The sequence below is a fragment of the Terrapene carolina genome, unplaced genomic scaffold (assembly GCF_002925995.2).
Source record: "Terrapene carolina triunguis isolate 2854851 unplaced genomic scaffold, T_m_triunguis-2.0 Scaffold89, whole genome shotgun sequence".
In the NCBI taxonomy this organism is placed as follows: Eukaryota; Metazoa; Chordata; order Testudines; family Emydidae; genus Terrapene; species Terrapene triunguis.
Window position 1 is genome coordinate 33,262,947 of NW_020664440.1, and position 15,076 is coordinate 33,278,022.

The following is a 15,076-nucleotide window of genomic DNA, read 5'->3' on the forward strand; positions in this document are numbered from 1 at the left end:
CTTAGGCTGACAGAAAGGTACAATAATGTACAAGACAGTTTGACAGAAGAAAAAAATTAAATGGTACACAGATGTAATATATCTAATGCTGAAGATACAGCATTACATTGCTTTTCTTTTCTTAAAATTGCATTCATTTTTTTAAAAAAACATTAAGTTTAGTAAAAAGAACAGGAGTACTTGTGGCACCTTAGAGACTAACGAATTTATTTGAGCATAAGCTTTCGTGGGCTACAGCCTACTTCATCGGCTGTAGCCCACAAAAGCTTATGCTCAAATAAATTCGTTAGTCTTTAAGGTGCCACAAGTACTCCTGTTCTTTTTGCGGATACAGACTAACACGGCTGTTACTCTGAAACCTGTCATTAAGTTTAATGATCCACTTCATTTTGTGGAACAGAAAGGGCCCTTCTACATATAAATTAGTAGATCAGAAAATACGGAACGCCTTTCATTTATTCATTGGGAACAGAGGATCCCGATTCCTTATTTGGACTGGAGAATGATGTCTGTTTATCACCTACACATTTTTTTTCTAGTGAAATGAAAATATACCAAGTCGCTATGGCTTTGAAGAGCACATCCATGATCTGAGATTACATTTTGTGACAAAAATTGTAAGTGCATATGACTTTTGGTTGATTTCCTCAGTATTCATGATGTGTTTGCTGCTGAATTATGATGCTTTAGCATGAAGAAATATTCATGTTTCAATACCTGGGATACAAGTTTATACCAAGGGAGACTAACTCACTTTGGGGAGAAAGATGAGTCCCATTTTTAAATTATGATCCATAGGCTGGAATACACATTTAGGTTCTACATGCTGCCCCCAATACACAGCAGAATTCCCTCAAGGGTATAAATGTAACTAAACTTTTGGCCGTTATTACTTTTACAGTACTGTACTGTTGCATTAATCATCAATGGATGAGAAAATATACCCTCTTTTAGGACCAACCCTATTTCTGCCTTCCGTTTCTCTGTCTTCTCTATGCTCCTATCTCTGTTGCTGTTACATTATTCTCATCACAATGTATGGCATAAACTATTTAAAAAAAATAACCTTCAAATTAGATAATGGCTTGTTGCCAAAATACTTTTCTAATCTGATTTCTACAGGCTTCCCTGAGGCAGCAGGCAGTGGCAGAGTGGGGAGCAGGATCCAAACAGCAGCAGTAACATGGAGGAAGCATCTAGAGCCAATGAGCGGACAGTCAGCAGAGAGGGAGACTGAATGGAGCTGCAAGAGGGGGCAGGGCTGGGAGAGCGAGAGCATGAGGGCTGGGGGGAACTGGAGAGGGCACTGGGCCAGGCTGGGGAGGGGAGGAGGGAACGGGGGATGGAAGACTGAGCAGGGATGGAAAGGGGGTTTAGGTGGCTGGAGGTGCCCCCCACTTTAAATGGCACTCCTCAGCCCTGTAGGATAGCTCCTAGCAGGCAAAAGTAGTTTGCAGTTAGGGTGGTCAGGTGTCTGGTTTTTGATCGGAAAGTCTGGTCAAAAAGGAGACCTGATAGTGTCCGGTCATACCTACTGACCCAAAGTCTGGTTACTGGGTGGGGGAGGCACCAGGTGACATCACCTGTGCCAGTCCTTACGAGGGCCGGCTCTGGCTTTTTCGCCGCCCCAGGCGAAAAAGCCTCCGGCCGCCCCCCCACCCGGGGGGGGGGCGGCCGGAGCCCCGGGGGGAGGGCAGCAAGCCCCGGCGGGGGCTCCGCTCTCCCCCCAGCGGCCAGGGGCAGGGCGCCGGGGGGGAGGGCGGCGAGCCCCGGTGGGGGCTCGGCTCTCCCCCCCCTCCCCCCCGCGGCCAGAGCGCCGGGGGCAGGGCGCCGGGGGGGAGGGCGGCCGGAGCCCTGGGGGGAGGGCAGTGAGCCCCGGCTGGGTCTCGGCTCTCCCTCTCTGGCGGCCAGAGCGCCGGGGGCAGGACAGCGAGCCCCAGCTGGGGCTCGGCTCTCCCCCCCGGCGGCCAGAGCGCAGGGCGGCGAGCCCTGCTGTGGCCCCGCTCTCCCCGGGGGCCGGAGCGCTGCGCCGCCGCCCCCCTCCAGGTGCCGCCCCAAGCACCAGCTTGGGTGCCTGGTGCCTGGAGCCGGCCCTGGTCCTTACTCAGCAGGGGCTGCCTCCTACCTGCATCAGGCAGCTGCAGCTCCCAGCACTGGCTCCGCAAGTGAGTTCCTCCCGACCTGGGCAGAGGGTGGGAGGAGAGAGGGGAAAACCAGTGAGCAATGGGGAGAGCGGGGAAAAGAAGTGAATCGGGGTGGGGCTTTGGGGAAGGGACGGGGCCTCAAGGGAAGGGCCAGGGCCTCAGGGGAAGGTTCTTGCACTCCTGCTGGAGAGTCCATTTTTTAAATATTACAAAGTTGGCAACCGTTCTTATATAGCTACTATTGTCTACTATACAGAAAATATGTAATGGTGGGTCCCCAGTAAAACGTTTGGGAACCACTGACCCTGAGCATACTTTATGACCCTAACTAGAGAGAGCCGTTAGCAAGATGGCTACAGGTTTGAAAAATTTTGCAATATATAGGATGTTAAAAACATAGTTGCCAATACCTACATCTTTATCCTTGTAGACAGTAGAAAGTAACCAAAGTGCTTTCCTTTACTTGATACTTGTTGGCACATTTAAGACCTTGTCCCTACACAGGATTATGCAACAACTGCAGTGTGTAATGCTTGTAGTAATTTACTTACATACCCCTTCCAGTGCATTGAAGGACTAAGCATCATAGAAGCATTAGGTTATATACAATCTCTAAGGCCCAGATCCTCAAAAATATTTAGGCTCCTAACTTCCTCTGATTTTAAGAATCTGGGCCTAAATAAATTTCAAGTCTTGTGTTGGCCTTCTGCACAGGAATAAATTCACACCTGAAGACCTGTATAAGGGTGTGTGTCACTTGCAAAATAAAGGGAGTTTGTGAGCGGGGGTTGTTTTTTTTTTAAACAATTTATCTTTGTAAGTTTTGTCTGCAAACATTCTAGACCTCATTTGCATAAAAGAAAAAAGTTACTTTAACAAATATTTTAACAAATACCTTACTAAAATTTCCTCAAAAAAGAAAAGGTTTGCTAGTTGGTTTATTTTGGGGGAGGAGGGGAAGAGAAGGAAGAGCATCCTCTGGGCACACTGATAATGACTGAAACATGCATCCTCTCTCCTTGCCTGCTCAGGCCTCTGGAGCTAGATATCTAGCTTTTTTTTTTTTTTTTTTTTTTTAAATAAAGACTACAAGATGTCTCATGAAGTTAAGGTCACCATGCATAGTATTTTTTCCTATCAGTGGAAGTAATTCTGATATTTTGGCAGAAGGCAGGATCTGGCACTTAATAGGAAAAATATGATGGTACACTGCTAAGCATTATGTGATAAACTGTCAGCAAAAGCCTCCAGAGTGAACTGTTTTAGAATGTCTAATGTTACTGCCATGTGAAAACTTCATTTATCTTTATGACCTATACATATGGCATCATTATTTAATAAATAAAAATTATTGTGCATATATTGAAAGCAAGCCACACATTTGATTGCAGTTGTTTAGGAATCTTAGATCTAAAAATTGGTCTCAACCCTCCATTCTTTTTCGGGACCAGAAAGTAACTGGAATAAAACTCCTTCCCTTAGCAAAATAGGAACTGGTTCTACAGCATCCATTTGCAGAAGTGAGCTTCTTGCTTTAAGAGGTGTTCTTGAGAGAGGTCCCAGAAGAGCGACAGGAAGGGAGGGAAGTAAAATGGATAGCATTCCCTGATCTTATAACCTCCAGCACTCCTTTCTCCAACGTGGTTCTCTCCGATGCAGAAAGTGGGAGAGAGAATTTCCAAAGGGTGGGAGGTGGGTTAAATGGTATGTGGCCAAACTCAGGGCTGGTCCACACTGGGGCGCGGGATCGAGTTAGGAAACGCAACTTCAGCTACGAGAATAGCATAGCTGAAGTCGACGTTTCCTCGATCGAACTAAGTTTACTTACTGCGGGTCCACGCGGCGCAGGCAGGCTCCCCCGTCGACAGCGCTTCCTCCTCTCGGCGAGCAGGAGTTCCGCAGTCGACAGGGGAGCGCTTCTGGGATCGATTTATCGCGTCCAGATGAGACGCGATAAATCGATCCCAGAAGATCGATCTCTACCTGCCGAATCGGGCGGGTAGTGTGGACCTACCCTTACTGACACACCGAGCCGCATATGACAATCTTCAGAAGTTCAAGAGCTGGGGTGTGCCTGCTGGGGATTGGGGTTTCAGCCCCACTCCTGCTGAAGCCCCAAACCCTGGCAGCTGTGCCATGCGGGGTTGAAGCCCTGAGATTCCACCTCCCCGCTGGGCAGAAGCCCCTACCCCATGACCCTGGTGCAAGGCAGAGGTCCTGAGCTTCCTCCCCTCCCAGTCTGGTAGGTGGAGAAGGGGGAGGGGGTGGTGTGGGAGGCTCTGTGAGCCGCACTTTAACTGTAAAAGAGCCATGGTTTGGCCATCCTGGCATACAGGTAGCTCAATGTTGAGGGAGAATTCCGGGCCTTCAACAGTGAATCAAAACTGATACTTAGATGACTATGATGTTTCAGTAGAGGGCGCACAGGGAGCAGGTGGTCTCTTCCTTTGGAACCTTGACTTTTTCCTGAATGGTTCATAATGGTTTCTGGAATCCTGAGAATAACACAGGGCAGGATCTTTAAGCAGTTTGGGATCTACTAAATTTTCATTTGTTTGTAGGCATGTACATCCCAAGGGATCTCAACGTGGTGCTGGAACCCTTAAGGGTACACAGTGAATCATCAATGGACTCAGCGAACAGTTTGAGGCTTTGAAGGGAAGGTCCCCAACCATTTTTTTTTTTGGACCTTTCTTTGCCATAGAGATAGATCGAGTGGCAGCATTAGCTGCATCCAATGAGGCCTATAGTGATGTTCTAGCTAACGGCTGACGCTCGTTAATAATAGCCTGGAACTGATCACATTGATTGGCCAGCAGATGTACAATACAGGTGGTGAATTTGGCATAATCTGAGTGATTGTATTTAGCCAGGATAGCCTGATAGTTCATGACCCTAAATTGAAGAATCATGAATGAGTAGGTCCTTCTGCTGAATAGATAAGGCGTTTTTGGTCCATATCATACGATGTGGCCTTCACATGATGTTTGCCACGTTCATTCACTGCCTCCACAACCAAGGAGTTTGGTTTTGGAAAGGTGAACAGAAATTCAGAATCTTTAGCTAGGATGTAATATTTCTTATCAGCCCATTTATATATTGATGGAATCATTGCAGGGGTCTGCCAGATGGATTTGGCAGGATCCAACAGGGCCTCATTAATAGGCAGGGCAACTTGGGTAGAGGGAGACCATTGGAGGATGTCCAGGAGCTTATGTTGTGACTCTCTGACCTCTTCCAAGGGGATCTGGAGGGAATCTGCAACCTGCTTCATTAACTCTTGGAAGAGTCTGAAGTCATCATTCACAGTCGGTGGGGGAGGCATAACCACCTCATCTGGGGAAGATGAAGAAATATTTGGGGAATAACGGTTTTATCTGTCCTGGTTTCCTGTTCCTCAAACGATTCTTGTGCATGAGGTGACAGAGTAGGAGGAGCAGTTGGTGTAGGGGAATGTCTCCCCCTGTATCCCCACAAGAGAGACTAGGATCGTGGGAAAATTGCTGACAATATGCAGTCCAAGGATCCCAGTAGGGCCAGTGCAGTGGTCTGAAAGACATCGGGGTGGCATCCACTGGTGCTTGAACCAGGTTGGGGGAAACACGGGCCCGTCCTCGGTGCAGCTCCCAACTCTTGTCAAAATTGTCAGGATGGAAAATATGCCATCAACATTTTGTGATTCTGTGAGTTTTCCTTCACACATCTTCTAAACACATTATCTGGGAAAAATCAACCCCCCAGGCATGGAAAGTAAATTGATTTCAAGTATTTGGGGTCTTCATAACTTTTTCTGGCTGGCTTTGAATTACAATTAAGAAAATGAAAGAAAGTTCTAAGCCCTTCTTTTTGTCAGTATAAAGGAACAATCTACTAGTTGAGGATTTTGCATACCTTACAGATGGTAGCAAACACCCTGTGCACATACAAGTCAGATGTCTGTATGTTTACATGGCCCCTTAAGTGTCTAAATGGCCATGTGCATTCACAAATACATTTGCTGTGTGCATGGAATTGCTCATGTCCAACTTTGAAAAATCGGACCCAATATGACTATATGCAAAGTGAAGTCAAACAACCGAAATATTAAAAGTAACTATTCTCCCAGGAGTCCCTTGCTCACATGAATTTAGTCCTTGAAACAGAAGGTCAGTTGCCCAAAAAAATCCTTTGGGACCCTCCAGGTAAGTATGAATGGAACCACTGGAAAACAATTTGTGTCCACTCCTACTAGAGTTTCTGTGGATGTCCCAGTAAAACTCAGTTGTCAACGGTATCAAAGGTAGCAGACAGATCTAATAAAATTAGAACTGATACTTTATCCGACCCATTGCTAGGCGAAGATCATCAACCAGTGCATTCAGTGCAGCATCAAATCCAAGTCCAAAAGTTAAATGAGTTGTGTCTAGGATACTGAGGTTCAAGCAACTGACAGAGTTGACCTACTATAACCTTCTCAATAATGTGCCCCCAAAATGAGAGATTCGATTCAGATCACTAGTCAGCAAGACGACCAGAGTCTAATGATAGTGACTCAGACACCCTCGCTCCTCATCAGGAAACATTAGCAGTTTCCATTAATAATGGACTCTCAACCAAGAAAGATCTTTAACAGCACATAATAAACTCCACAATATTGAGAGGATCCATTCCTAGCAGCCCAGGCAGAAAGAAACTGTTAAATACTATGGCTTTCATAAGGATTGTTAAACTGTTTACATAATTATGTGGCTAAAAAAACCCCCTATTTAGGAGTTTACACCTGTGTTTGCCCATGGATGTGTATTTGTTGACAGAGCCATGACAAACTGTTATTCATCCTTACATAGGTGTTAATGTCTGTGCAAAAGCAATTAACGTAACATTTGTCAGATCTACAAAACAAGTTAAACCTCAAACCTACTTTGTTCCCAAAGCTTGTCTGCTAGGTATAAAACAGTATTCAAAGCTGCTCCTGGTGCATTGTCCTTTGGTTCTGCTAGAGTTCACACTCCTGGGAAAAAATTAACATTCAAGCTATCTTTCAACACTCTATTGTCACTCCTTCCTTTGCATTAGTTCACCTGCATGCCTTTACCATTAGAAGCATCCTTTTCATAAGACCTGTTTTGTTAGCTTTGCAGGTTAGTAGGTAACTGGTCTATAACATACTGTACTACCAAGTACTCAGATGAAGATACCCGGGGACAAACTTTCAAACATGAGAGCCTAATTTCTATAATTTATTGGTTAACAGTTGTTGAAACAAATTGTTAAGTTAGCTATGCACAAAAATGGTTTAAGTTACAGAATATGATTTACAACAACATTAAAACTTTCAGATTACCAATGCCTTCAGGTGGGGAAGTTAATTCTTTTATTCCTAATTTCCATCATTATATATAATAGATTAGAAAGATAGGATCACAGAGATTTGAATATTAAATGAACAAAATCAGGGGTTATTTGGCTCTAAAGGTTTGATTTGCTCCATTACACAAGAGAATAGCATGAAATTCAGATCCTAAATGCAGGGATATTTTAATCAGTCCCACCATACATACATAGACGCATACATAGACACATAGATAATGGAGGTGCCTGGTAGCAACTACACAGTTAAGGTTGCATTATAAAAAGAGCGAGGAGACCTTGTGTCACCTTAGAGACTAACAAATTTATTTGGGCATAAGCTTTCGTGGGCTACTGTTACTCACATCTTCTTGTCAACTGTCTGAAATGGGCCACTCTCATTACCACTTCAAAAATTATTTTTCCTCCCTTGGTATCCTGCTGTTAATTGAATTGTCTCGTTAGACCTACCTCACACTTGGTAAGGCAACTCACATCTTTTCATGTATTTATACCTGCTCCTGTATTTTCCACTCCATGCATCTGATGAAGTGGGTTCTAGCCCATGAAAGCTTATGCCCAAATAAATTTGTTAGTCTCTAAGGTGCAACAAGGACTCCTCGTTGTTTTTGCTGATACAGACTAACACGACTACCACGCTGAAACCTGTCACCATTATAAAAAGAGCTTAACATGCGGCATAAATTCCTGTTTTCCTCTAAAAGTAGGTGGTGGATGGCTGCAAAATTTCACTCTGGGTTACTGTTTTATGCCCTTTAAATTCTTTATGTAGTCTTTGTTCAGTTTCTTTTCATAAAATGTTTAATGGGAACCAACTAACTTTGTGTTGTGTCTAAAAATATTCATTGGCAGTCCTACTTTTCATTGTTGACTAATAGCTCTTAAAAATATATGGTCTACCTACACAAAACACTGGTGCAATGGAGAGGGTTTAAAAAACCCCACAACCAGAACCCAACAATCCTGGATTTACAGTCATTTTAGTCGTTATTCACATTATAACAAAGTTAATGTGCTGTGCATACAAACCTGATTGATGAAGATGAGGTGCAAACTAACCTGATTAATGAAGGCTGGGCACACACAAGACTGATAGATTAGGGCCTAGGGCATGCAAACTTGATTGATGGATGGGGGGGGCACATGCAGACTTGATTAATAGGAGAGGGCGGGCACAAAGAAAAGACTGAGAGTGACTGTGAAATAACATAGCACCTGCAAGCCTGATTAGTTGATATGTGCATGGGGGGAGGGCAGAGACATGTGCAAAGCTGAGTGGTTGGTGGGGAGGCAGAGGGTACACGTAAGCCTGACTGATAGGGAAAAGGGCATGGGACCTTGATTGATGGGAGCTGGATACATAGATGGAGAGCATCTTCTGCTAATTTTATACCATCCAGTGATTCTCCCTTGGCAAAGGCTAGTCCCACTTCCCTTACATCCAGCGTGGAGTTAACAAGCCACATCTGACACAATGACTCAGCAGGAATTTGTCAGCATCACCTTGCAGGGTTCCAATACCAGATAATAAGATGAGTCAACAGAAGAATCAGCCATCTTGTTTCAGTCCCACTTTTTTTTTGCAATATCCCCTTTCGGGGGATATTCCAGGACTGGTGTTGTTAGAAGTGTGTAGTCCTCCTACTATGACTTTGAGAATAAAAGGACATCCTGAATCTGCTAGATTTTTGGAGCAGAGGCTGCAGCTAGTCCCTTCCAAAAGAATAGCAATGAAGATGCAAATCCCAGTTCAGACTATGAGCTGTTAAAGCTTAAGCTTCCTATCTAAATAAAACAAATTCATTTATGTGGGTACAGAATGATTAACACAACAGACAAGTCCGAGTAGATGCAAACAGAATACTGACAACACAGGAAATGAATATTCAAACATGCTTCACAGGTAAACAACAATTATTGAGAAATTTATCCACCTAGCAATAGCCAGGATTTTAGAACCACTCTATACATAGGCTGATACTTCAGTTTTTATCTCAGGTAATCGGCATGAGCCACTTAAAAACAGCCATTCGACCAACACATTTTAAACACTAAAATACAGACACAAGTTTCTTAACATTGACTTTCAGCCAGACTTCCAGGATCAAGGAAATGAAGGTGTAAGATCCGGTCCTTTAGAAAGCCCTCTCTTAGACCTTGCTTACTGGGGGATTGTATTTAATGGTCATGGAAGATTGAATGTCAATGATGCAGAAAATATTTGTTAATTTAGCATGTAAAATCTTCTCACGGTTATTGCTGAAAAGCTATGGGTGGGTATTTGTCAAAAATTAAACTAAACTACTTTATTACATGGTTTGATCAAGTTAGGTAACAAGGGGTATAGAAAGAATAGGGTTGCAGAACTTTCAAAAAAGTGCTGTAAGTCAAATGCATCAACTAACAAATAATATTCCTTTCTCTGAAATACTATGATTAATGTAATATTCCTATATGAGAAATTGCTATTTTTAATAACTTCTAAATTCTACAACAGAGAACAGAGTTCATTTTTTTGGCAATGACTGCATCATGCAAAGTAAAAATATAAGAAAAAAAACTGGACCAAATTCTCCATTGGCCAGCACTATTTACAACCTGTACAAAGTGAGTGTAAATTACCACCATTCTGAATTACTAATGTTTTACAATGTTTTACACTCATTTTGCAATAGTATCAATGACAACACAAGGTGCATGGCAACATGGAATCTGGCCCATTGAATCAAAATAGATTCTCTCTTATTTTATCTAATTGAATCTCTTATTTCCCAGATGTAAATGGGAAATAGATTCCATTAGATAAAATAAAATTTTGCATAAGCAAAATGAGCTTATTTATATTTTGAAATTCAAAGTTATGACTTCTGAGTTGCATAATGTGTCTGTAAATGATATTACTTGACATGAAGGCAAAATTGTTTGAAGATTTAAATTGAAAGGGGGCACTTTTGGGAGGAAAAGTGAGTGTTAAACTAAAATGTTATTAATTTAAGAACTATTATACTGGGACAGATGTCTACATAATAGACTTTTTTTAAAATCTGAAATGCATTAGTGCCAGTGGCATCTATGTACAATATTTTTAAGGTTTCTGACTGACAGAGGTAGAGCTTTTGACATTAACAGTAGTGGAAGCTGAGAGGGTTAATATTAGTCCTTTATTTCTGGAGGTGTGGGTTCCAATTTAGTCCAGATCAAAGTGAAAATGAGTTTGGTGGTCCCAAAGCAAAACACATTTTGTCCACATGCTACAAAATCTCTACATAGATTGGCACACGTCTGCTTGATTAAACGCTTCTGCTCAGAAGGCCAGAACTGAAAAGGCGGTCACATTGTAGGTTAGTTTTGCGGTGCACCAAGAGGAATGTGTGGGAAAACATCACTGCCTGCCTGTGGCTATGCATGTTATTAGTTTCATTCAGTACTATACAAATTACTGCAAATCTCTGAATAGTAAACAAGCAAGCAAACAAATTATCCCCTTATTGGTGAGACCCTCAAATAAAAACCAGGGGGATAGTTTCTTATAAATCTGATTCCTTTTGATTCAACCTGGAATTGTTTTGGCAGCTGAAATGCTGAAACATTTAAAAGTTCTTTTTCAAAAAGGAGTAAAAAATACCTGTAAAAACTAGGGGTGAAATCCCGGACAATTGAAATTGATGGGAGTTTTGCCGTTGACTTCAGTGGGGCCATGATTATATCCTAGTCAGGGCCGACAAGACGGGGGGGAAGCCGGTACAAATTACCGGGGTCCGTCCATCCAGAAGGGAGCTCGGGGCTCGGCTTCCCCCCCCCTCTCGTTGCCTTACCGGTGCCGGGCGATCTGGAAGGGAGCCCGGGGCCCGGCTTCCCCGCCCCTCGTCAGCCCTGTTTAGCTGGTCCGCCCTTGCTGGGGGGGCCCGAAATTTTTTTTTCACTGGGGCCCGAACCCACTCTCGGCGGCCCTGATCCTAGTTGTTTCATTTGGTCACATTTCACTTGTAGAACCTGTATTATAGACATTATAAGGAGAGAGGGAAAATGTCTTTCTTCCTTAAAAGTGTATTAAGAAATAGCTGTATTTTTTTAAACTAAGACACAACAGAATAAACATTTAAAAAGAGATGAATTAACTGCCTGAATATTTGTATGAAGTTAAAGATTTTTCTTCCGTTTCACAATACTTAAATTTGAAATATTGCCAAAAACGTAGAGCAATTTTTTCATCCAGCATTCAACAATTTATTGAGAAAAAGAAGAGAAATGCTGGGGGGGAAATATCAGCCAAAACATCAAAATGAGAATAATACTGAATACTGCTGAAATAGTTCATTTTAGGAAATTCTACTCCTAGAAATACCACTTGAGAAGGGGGGAGTACGAGGAGGCACTTGTCCTATTTTCAGAACTACTGCAAATAAATTCTCCCCAAGTCCTCTAGTAAGAGAGTAGAGTGTCCCACAAGGTACATTTGGAGCAAAAATATAAATAATTGGCCCTGGCCAAAAAGGAGACATTTCTAGTTGTTTTTTCCTATACTCTTTACTCTTCCTTGAAAATATCATTGACACACAAAACAGCTCCAAAATAATGAACCAATCAAAGGCACTTCCATCATAATCCCTTTTTATCCTCTGTATCATTTTTCAGCCATCATGTCAGTGACTATAGTTCTATGGAAATTACATATGCGAGAATACCACAAAATGCTTTCCATGCATATCTGCTTGAGTTTAAAAATGAGCTTGCTTTGGCTATGGCTCACCTCTCTTTGGTGTTTGCTTCCTGTGAACGTTTGGCCAATTGTATTTGACTCACACAAATGCTTTCAGGAAAGTGAATTTTTCAGCTGGCATATGGAAACGTTTGCATCAGAAATGATCTATTTTATAGCGATTGAGACTTTGTTTGACATACAGTGCATTAATGGTAGCATACAATTATAGATCTAAAGTAATGCTATTGCAACTGAAGGTTCCTATTAATGGAGTATGGACAGACCACAGAACACCTCTTTATTTTAGTTCACAGACAAACAGTTCATGCAAAATTACACCAGCAGATAGAGAGAGAAAATGAAAAAGGGCCAATTCTGTTCTTTCTAAGGCCCCATCCTGCAAATACTTATAAGTGCTTCATTTTAAGGATGTGAGTAGACCCGCTGAAATCAGTGGACCTTCACACAGGCTCAGCAGTCTTCCACATATTATCATTTACAGAATCAAACCCTTAGAAAATATTTTGCACAAAATTTATGCTTCGTAAAACCTGCATTTCCACATATGTAAGTCTTGCAATGAACAGGTGCACTAAAATATAATGAGTTGTCAACATGCAGACAACCCAAAATGTTCAGCTCCTGTATTAAAAATACACAGAGAAGAATAAACTAATACAAAACCTCACCCCTAATGGGTGGGATCAGGACTAAAGAAAGGTATTGGTGGGTCATGGATCCACAAGAAACCAAGTCCCCCTTCTTGTGGGTCTTGGCTAGATCCATAAAAGGCTCTCACTCCGTGCTCTCACCCCCCCCATTCTACTCCCCCAGTCTTCTCATACACAACAGCAGCACCATCAGTGTCTGGCCACATTCCAGTAGCTAGCAAACTAATTGCAATGGTCTTTTATGCCACTGAAGTGAATCACACCCCATGCAGGATCAGGGTTGGGTTGTTTCTGTAAAATGCTATGAGCAGCATTAACTGATCCTAGGCTTCTGTATGGATTTTAATCCCAAGAGTTTGGGGCACATGTGACTTACATTGCTCTCCTCCCCGCCCCTATTCATTCTATTTTTGGTGAGCTTATTTGGCCATGTGGATCTGCTGCAGGAAGGTGGGGAACATTCTGTGCATCCCCCTTTCTCCTGCACCTGGTCCCACCCATTCCCCCCACACCCAGGGGAGATTTTTCTGAATTTAGAAGCAGTTTCCAGCCTTTACAAGCTTCTGTCTTTGACATCAGCACAGGTCTGCGTTATTAATTCACCACAATACTGACAAGCTGCCCAGGCATTTAACTCTTATTTGACATTTGTAGCCTCTGATATGGAAAGGCAATCTGTGAGAACACATCTATCCATAACCATGTACAAAGACCTACCACTGCATGTATGTGTTGTAAATGGCAAAATTTCCATTGACATCAATAGGGCCAGGATTTCATCTACAGTGACTGCTGAAGGTGGGGGATGGCTAGAGGAGCAGTTGGTGCTAGGGTGACCAGACAGCAAGTGTGAAAAATCGGGACGGGGTGGGGGGTAATAGGAGCCTATATAAGACAAAGCCCCAAATATCGGGACTGTCCCTATAAAATCGGGACATCTGGACATCCTAGTTGGTGCTCCAGCCTCCACTAGGTGTAATCAGTGTCCCTAATTCTGAGTATGATATCAGGTCTATACCTTACTCTAGGTTAAATTATGAGCTGTTACTTTTCAGCATGATGCATGACTGATGAGAGTCTTCTGTTCTTGCTCTTTAGGGAATGCTGTAATTGAGGGCAGGTCTACACTACGGGGTTAAGTCAACCTAAGTTACGCAACTCCAGCTATGTGAATAACGTAGCTGGAGTTGACGTAGCTTAGGTTGACTTATTGCTGTGTCTACACCACCCTGGGTCGATGGGAGAAAGTCTCCCGTCGACTTACCTTACGCTTCTCATTACGGTGGAGTACCAGAGTTGACGGAAGAGTGATCTGCAGTCGATTTAGCGGGTCTTCACTAGGCCCACTAAATCAACCCCTGGTGGATCGATCGCTGCACCATGGAACCCTGGTAAGTGTAGACATACCCTTAAGAGTTGTCTGTACGATCTGCAGATTGGGAAGGGAAGGACTCTCTCTCACTTCCTGTGGGATGGTGTTACAGAGTTTTGAATCTGCTGCTCCCTTGAGTATCTGAGTTCTGATAATATAGTGGCTGGGCTGGATCATCAGTGGGTGCAATTTACACCCGCTGATGATACGAGAGAGAGAGAGAGAGAGTGTGTGTGTGTGTGTGTGTGTGTGTGAGAGAGAGAAATTTATTGGTTCATTTTAGAACACATTAACATAGCATTTCTAACATGAAATTACATTAAATAAAATTGAAATACTGACTGTAAAATGCTGCATCACAAACATACATGTATAAGAAAAACCATTACCAAATCACGCTCTACCCCAATACTGCAAAGATTTACATGTATTTTACACACCTGACTAGTCCCATTGGCATTCATATAACTACTCACATATATAAAGCACATGTGTAACTCTTTGCAGGATTGGGGCCTTATTGCTCAGACTGAGCACTCAAAGATAAAGCAAGAATAATAATAAATTCTTGGATTTCTGAAGTACTTTCTAATCTGAAGCCAAAGCCAATGCTGGAATTTCTGGGCAAGCCAAAATTGGATTTCTTAATGTATTTTAAGCTCAACACAGGCTTAAATTGGAATGTGTTGAATTAATATATATAATAATGAACTGATTATGATCCGTGTGAAGAAAATATGAGGACGTGAATTAAGTCAATACAAATATATATAATACTGTATTTTAATCCAGCTTTATTAATTATAGTATTTGCTATTTAAAATCTGACAGTTGCTAA